At 31.0% G+C, this 7954-nt stretch overlaps 1 long non-coding RNA gene across 2 annotated transcripts; it reads left to right on the top strand.

Annotated features, from left to right (window-relative positions):
- The first annotated feature begins 233 nt into the window (after positions 1 to 233).
- LOC113784871 (uncharacterized) lies at positions 234 to 3165 on the top strand. 2 transcript variants are annotated; one of them, XR_003471007.2, is made up of 4 exons: positions 234 to 450; positions 2034 to 2136; positions 2412 to 2468; positions 2900 to 3165. It is a non-coding gene; the product is annotated as an uncharacterized lncRNA (long non-coding RNA). The 2 variants fall into 2 exon arrangements; XR_003471008.2 differs by having other exon boundaries at positions 2903 to 3165.
- Positions 3166 to 7954: the final 4789 nt, after the last annotated feature.

Here is a 7954-nt window from a genome sequence, read left to right on the forward strand (position 1 = left end):
TGGTAACTGTTTTAACGGACGTTGTAGGGTGATAATACTTCCCTACTCGTAATCGACTCCCGAAGTCAAATTTTTGGTTCAAAAATATTATTTTAGGTTTTATCCAATTTTTCCTTTAATAAAAATAAAATTGGTGGCGACTCCTTTTTCGCGGACAAACCGGCCGCGACACTTTTAAGATATATATTATTTTGTTTTTGTTTTGTAGTTATTGTTAGAAAGTTATTTGAATAAAACAAGGACCAAAGAGAAGATTCTGGTTTGTAGACATGTAGAGAGTTCAACAGAATCAAAGGCGGCAAAGAGTAAAGTAGTGAAAGATGCAGGTGGAGTTGGAATGATACTTATTGATGAGACAGATCAAGATGTTGCCATTCCATTTTTGATCCCTTCAGCTATTCTTGGAATGCAAACAGGAGAAAAGATTCTATCCTATCTCAAGACTACAAGGTTTGTTTTATATTTTGTAAAGTACTATGCTTTTATCCATACAGAAATGTCATTTGAACATCAATTTAGAACCACAAAATTTGCCAATTTTTTAAAATGGTTAACACAGTTCACACACGTGGTTAATACAATTCAATCAGTGGTTAATAAGTTTATTAAGATTGGATAACAGATTAACCATCAATTATACTTAATTAACTACGAATTTGAACATTATCAACCACAATTCCAAGGTCCACCAATGTAAAACCAAATTCATCAATTTGTGTTTGATATTCTTATTTTGAATTTTCTCATATTTGATTGAATCTCTGCAATTGACTTTTTCCTTGTTTGCTTTGTAAGATTTTGGAATAGTTCCAGAATAATTTTTATATTTAATTAGACCATATGTTTATAAAATCAAGCTATCTAAAAGGAGTGGTTGATGGTACTGTCTTGATACAATAAAGAGATTATTTTTCTTTTGATTGATACCTGTTTATGTGTGTTGAATCTGTTGATATACTTTCTTCTGCTCTCACATGCACAAAGGCATGCTTCTGGTTCGCTCAATATAAGCATCAATATCATTTTATTTTTTCTCTTTAAATGCCTCTAAAATAGCAACCAACTTGTCACCACCTTTCTACATGTTACCCTCACCATAAATGTTCCTCCCCTTATTTTCTCTACTTTTACTTCCTATTAAATTTTGTAAAAAAACATTAAATACAATCATCAATATCATTTTAAGGATTATTTATTTATTTAAGAATTATTTATTTATTAAGGATTATTTATTTATTAAGGATTATTTATTTATTTTTTCTTGGATTTTAAGGATTATTTATTAAGAGAGTAAAAATAAACCGACCATGTTATCTTTGACATTATTCAATAGGGTAATGTAGTTTCTTCTGGTAGCTAACAAATTTTCGTACTCTGTTTTGATAGTTTCCAGTGCAAACTTTAGCTTGTGTATGTATAGAAAAGTAGTCTTTGCAATGGAATTTCTGTTAGTGTTGGTCTACAAAACAAACTAGCAAGAAGTTGAGTATTTATTGAAAAATGAAGATATGCAGTGATTACATTTGAGAAAAAGAAAGGTTATGATAGATTGTTTTACATTGTTGTTTGAGTTGGTAAGGACTCAGAATTTGAAGTCTTCTGCGCAATGATACCCTTTTCTAAACCTTGCAAGCCATCTCTTTCTTCTAACTATTGTGATTTGTGATTTAATGTTGAAGTGTGAGAGTAGTTAAGTAAGGCATAGTATTTATAGTTGGTGAATGGAGTTTTGTGTGTGTTGGATTCTTGCCATTGGAATTCATAAAAAATAAACCATGGCTACTTTATGTTTGTCGTATATGAAATGATGGCTTATTCACTAAAGAATTTATTCTCTTAAAAATGATGTAATTTTCATTAATCACTCTTAATTTCAACTATTTTACATGCTAGGAGATAAAAGTAAAATAAGTTAAAATATAGTCATGAATGACTATTATAAAAATCAGTTAAAATAAGTTAATTTATGAGAAATTACCATAATAATTTCCTGATGGAGAGTAATGTAGAACGTAATGTGAATGCTCTGACAGCTAGAAGGAGTGTATGCCTTGATCCCTTAGAACAAATAATCCGAAGATGCATTCGCATTGTCAAAAGTGTAGCAGTCGACCATGGTGGATGTGCCATGTGCGGGTAATGCCCTATTATTTTCATGTCATTAACGACACATTTTTTATTCTATAGTTTGTGACATATATCTGGACTTGATTCTTGTATTGTTTCTTAACTAATGTTTGTATGTACAGATGTCATGATTTTGTTAAATTATTTGGTCCTCAGGCAATAATTATGTGTGATAAGATATTGCTTTATTTGTATTATTATATACTGCCAAGCCTAAATTTTCAATTGCTTTCATTGATATTAGTATATATTTCTTTGTAGCACTAATTGATTTGTTCTTGCAGTGTGAAAAGGAATATTATGTTGGATGTTTGAAGGAACATAACATGCAAAATCTAGAGGTATCATAATTTCTAATTCTTTAATTTGTTGATTGAAATTTGTTTGGCTTTGTGTAATGCGTGTATTTGCTAATTGGGGGTTATTTACCAGACACTTGTTTGGTTCTTTTATCGGTTATTTATCTGTTGATTGAACTTGCTAGATACCTAGATGAACACTAATTTGATCAAGTTTAGGTGATGTAATACCTCTGAATCTGTCATATTCTCATTGCTAAAGAATTTTGTATTAAGTCATTATTATTCAATAATTTGAGTCAAATTGTTTGTTTGTTTTTATTTTTTCACTTATTATGATAATTTTTTATTATTTACTATGTTTTTTAAATGTTAATTATTGGTTTGAGTTTTAAATATGTGTTTCATTCAACTTTGTGATGGTTTCTTGGGCGCTAATGCGTTAAATTGTTGTGCTGATTTTGTGCTTGCAGCAGACAATGAAATCTTTGGCCAAGGATTGTGAATAATAGTAATCATTCAAGTGATTTGGTTGTGTTAATTCATATGAATCTTTTTGGGTTAATCCTGATTATTAATATTATTACTATCTTTTATGTATACTCAAACTTGTGATTTGTTTGTGTTTTCATGTTTAGTATAATGTATTGTCACCATAGTTGATGTCATCATGTGACTCCTCGGGTCGGAACATGTTCCATTCGATTATATCTATAATTATATTATTATTCTGGTTCTACTTATTTGTTGTGACAATGCTACGATGCAATTGATATTTAATTGATTTATTAATTGCTATAATGAAGGAAGTATGAAATTTAGTTAAATTTTGAAAATGGCTTGTTAGATTGGTTCAAATTTAACCAATGTAATAAATTGATTTTGAATTTGACTTGTTAGATTGGTTAGAATTTAACCATGTAATAAATCAATTTTGAATTTGACTTGTTAGATTGGTTCAAATTTTACTGATGTAATAAATCAATTTTGAATTGACTTGTTAGATTGGTTCAAATTTAACCGATCTAATAAATCAATTTTGAATTTTGACTTGTTACATATGTCATTTTAGCTGATTTTATAAATAACTATTTATTACAACGCATGATGTTAGATCGAACAAGTAACCGATCTAATATGTATATAGAAACCAATGTAATAAGGTTTAATTGCACTAGTGTCTATCTTTAGATTACAATCATCCCAATATAAGACATTGGTTGAAAAGAACAATAACAAAAGAATATCACAAAACAAAGTCTTCAATGTTAAAGGTAAAATCATACATCCTACTTCTTATTTGTGAAAAACATGAAAGAAGAGGAGTGAGATAAAAATTTCAATGAGTTCTAAAATAGGAAGGGGGATTTTTCAAAAGATTTTCCATAGATTTGAAAAAATAGAATATAAATCATATAATTAATAAAACTTGAAAGTTTAAAAAGTCTTTAAATATACAAATACATTTTGTGTATGTGATGTTGGGTATTGAGCTCCCTTCTTATGTGGAGAAAAACTCAAATATTATAGTCCATGTGTCTCACTTATTTAAGTGGAGATTGGTCTAATTAGGGTTAACAAGAGATAGACTATTTTGATAGAAAAGGCAACCACCAAAAGAGAACATTGGGGAGTAACCCTATTCTCGATTTTGTTAAATCAGTATCAGAAAAACATCGGTTGCGCATTCGTTAATCGTTCAATCGGGCTGATCTTTGGACAGCAGGTTGGCAACATTCAGGTATTCATTTTCAACGGTCAGATTGGAGAAACGACGTCTGGAGGGGCAGAAATCGTGCTTGCACAGCAGCAGGCTTTTGGGTATTTTTCTCTTCTTGTTTTTTCATTAGTAGGCTTTAGTGCTTTGTTATTTTGGCTGGTTGTAGGCACAATTTGTGCATCATTTTGAGACTCTCTTGTATCCTTATTTGATTATAGTAGAGCTATTTCTTTGGTCTGGACGACATGTAGTTTTTACCCTTGCATTGAGGGGTTTTCCACGTTAAAATATCGGTGTTCATTACGTTCTTTTATTTTGATTAATTTGCTGCCATATATTTATTGTTGCTCCTCATGGGTTCTTGCAAGTTGGGGGAATTTTATATCCGCTGCGTATTACTTATTATTGTGTTTCTGTGTTTATTCCCCATCATGTGAGTCACCCATAAATTTCGACCTTTAAATAAGTTAGACCATCGTGACCATATTTAACATCCTAAAGATTGTTCCCTTGCTATTACTCATTTTAAAGGAGGACTATAACTCACCATGAATTATTAGTATTCTACTAACATAATATCATACATATTCAAAAAACAAGTAAAAAAGAGAATCTCACATGACATCTTTTTCATATTATTTATGCAAGGTAATTATAAATCTTATCTTCATTCCCAATTTATAAGTATTATTTGAAAGTTATTAATCCTTAAAAAATGGAAAACATCAGGATTTTCGCTTTGCCAAACTTGGCTTGTAACACCACCAATTTAATAATAAACCATTTTATTAATTAAATAAAATTTTTAAATACTAATTTGATTTTAAGTGTATTTTAAAATATGTCAAAAAAATTTGTGATTTATTTTCTTTGTATATGTATTTGCTATTGCATATTAACTTTACACATATTTTATTTAATGAATAGTATAAATTATAAATATTATGTTTATTATATTATTTATTTATTTAAAAAATATTAGCATTTTAGTTTGACTACTTTAGAAAATTAGATTTTGGGTGATTTTAAATGTATACGTATTTTTGCAATTGTTGTGATATTTTTGTGTACATATAAATAAATGATAAACATGCAAGTATTATATTTTAATTACTTTTAACATTTATTTTATTTCAATCATTTATATTTTATAAATAATTATTTGGATATATTATTAATTATTTGGGGATCACTATTTTAATTATAAAGTCTTAGAAATAAATTAACGTCGCTATATGGTTTTTTTTAATAAATAATAATAAAGAAAGAATTAGCTTTTTTTTTTCTTTAGTTGCATCTCATATCCTCCTATTTGCACCCTCTTTCTGCAAATAAAAATGAAATGAAGATCATGCTTTCTTCTTCCTCCAACCGTAACAACTGTAAGATTACTTGTAATTCAAGACATTAATTGTATGTGATAACTAACGACTCAATTAGTTAGTTAGTTAGTTAGAGGAAAGTTAGAATGAATAGGGATAAAGCCATGTATAAATAACACATTCTATTCATTCAATAACACAAGTCATACAATTCATATCCTAATGTATTTTTTGTTACTTGCACTTGAAGCAACATCTTGAAAGCTAACTATTGGTATCTAGAGCAAGGTTCCTTTATCCAAATCAGAGTGCCAACACACGAGTGGAGTGTGAGGATCAAAACACGAGTGAAGTGATGATGAGTTCAAGTGCAAACAATGGAAAATTTCCAGCCCATATGCCATACTTTGATGGAAAAGATTGGGATATATGGAGAGTGCAAATTCGAGCACTGTTTGGATTTCAAGATGTGTTAGAAATCATAGAAAATGGCTTTGAAGATATGGGAGCTAATCTAACAGAGAAGTAGACATCTGGTTTTAGAGAAAACAAGAAAAACATTGTAAAGCTACATCATTCTTCATCAAAGTGTTGATATAACCAATTTTATACAAGATATTTGATGCAAGAAGTCCATAAGAAGCATGAGACATTCTTGAGAAGTTTTATTCAGGAGAAGCCAAGGTAAAGAAGGTGGAGTTGTAGATCTTACGAAGAAGATTCGAGTTGTGGTGAGAAGGTGACTGAACAGAAGTTGTGAGAGATGGTTTTGATCCTTGCATCCCATGTTTGATTATATTGTATGTGTCATTAAAGAATCCAAAGACATTTCAACATTGAGTCCTGAAGAATGGCAGGAAACATTAGAAGCAAGAGAATTAAGATTAGATGAAAGGGATATAGTGTAGCCTGGGAATCAAGCACTAGTAGCCCAAGTTCACAAGAAATGAGATCAGAAAAGGAAGCAGAAGACGAATGAATTCAAGAAATCTGAGGACAAGTTCGAGTCATCATCAAAGGGAGGAAGCATAAGTGGTAAGCCCAAAGGAAAAACCTTTGACAAGAAGAAGGTTCAATGTTACAATTGTGAAAAATTTGGTCATTTGTTGATGAATGCTAGGTTGGAAAAGGAAAGCAAATGAAGAAGCATGTGCTGCACAAGAAGATGATTCTGACTCAGACGCAGTTTTGTTGATGGATACCACGAATGAAGAACCCTCTCTATCACAATTTTTGTTCCTTGATATTGGATGTTGCAATCACATGACAAGTCACAAAGAATGATTGGTGGATATTTATACAACAAAAAGGAGAAAGATCATGTTTGTTGATGACAAAACCTTGAAAGCTGAAGGTGCTAGCAACATGGTGATCAAAAGAAGAAATGGTAAGATAATAATAATTGAAAATGTGTTGTATGTACCCGGGATGAAAAGCGACTTACTAAGTATAGGCCAACTGATTCAGAAATGTTTTCAGGTGATTATGAAGAATGATGCTCTAGAAATGTATGACAGACACAAGAAGATGATATTAAAGGTTCCTCTATCAAAGAACATAACCTTTGTCATTAACATACAAGCTGTAGATATCAAATGTTTAAAGGCAGTAAGCTCAGTTGGTGAAACTGGTTGAGGCATTCAAGTTTTGTGCATCTTAACTTCATTAGCATGTAGCAGCTAGGAATAAAGAAGGTGGTCAGTGGCATTCCCATGATTGATGTTCTTGAGAAGGTGTGAAGTGTGTATGGCCGAAAAACAATCAAGGAACTCCTTCAAATCACAAGTACAAGCAAGAGCAAAAGATTGTCTTGAAGTGGTTTATAGTGACATATGCGGACCAAATCATTAGAAGGTAATAAGTACTTCATAACTTTTGTTGATGAATTTAGTAGAATGTAGTCGATTTATTTGATAAAAACCAAAGATGAAGTATTTGAAATATTCAAGAATTTCTAAGTTAAAGTTGAAAAACAAAGTGGAAAAACTGTCAAACTGCTAAGGACAGATGGAAGTGGTGAGTATACATCACATGAGTTTGAGGAATTTTGTTTGAAAATGGAATTGAACATGAAGTGATTGCCCCCTACACACTTCAACATAATGGACTGGCTGAATAGAACCATTCTAGACACGACTAGAAGTATATTAAAGGGAAAGGGATTGTCACACAAGTTATGGGGTGAGGTTGCACCAATTGCTACTTACATCTTGAATAAAAGTCCAACAAAGAAGTTGCAAGAGAAAATGTATGGGGATATCTAGAGTGGTAAGAAACCAGCAGTATGGCACTTGAGAACATTTGATGTTCTATGTTTCAAGCATGTGCCAGACTAGAAGAGAAGGAAGTTGTAGGACAAAAGTGAACCAATGATACTAGTTGGGTACCACCCAACTGGTGCATACAAGCTCTATGATCCTACTAAAAGAAAGGTTTTAGTCAACAGAGATGTGAAAATAATTGAGCAAGAAAATTGGGACTGAACG

This window comes from Cicer arietinum, chromosome 1 (assembly GCF_000331145.2).
Source record: "Cicer arietinum cultivar CDC Frontier isolate Library 1 chromosome 1, Cicar.CDCFrontier_v2.0, whole genome shotgun sequence".
Classification (NCBI taxonomy): domain Eukaryota; kingdom Viridiplantae; phylum Streptophyta; class Magnoliopsida; order Fabales; family Fabaceae; genus Cicer; species Cicer arietinum.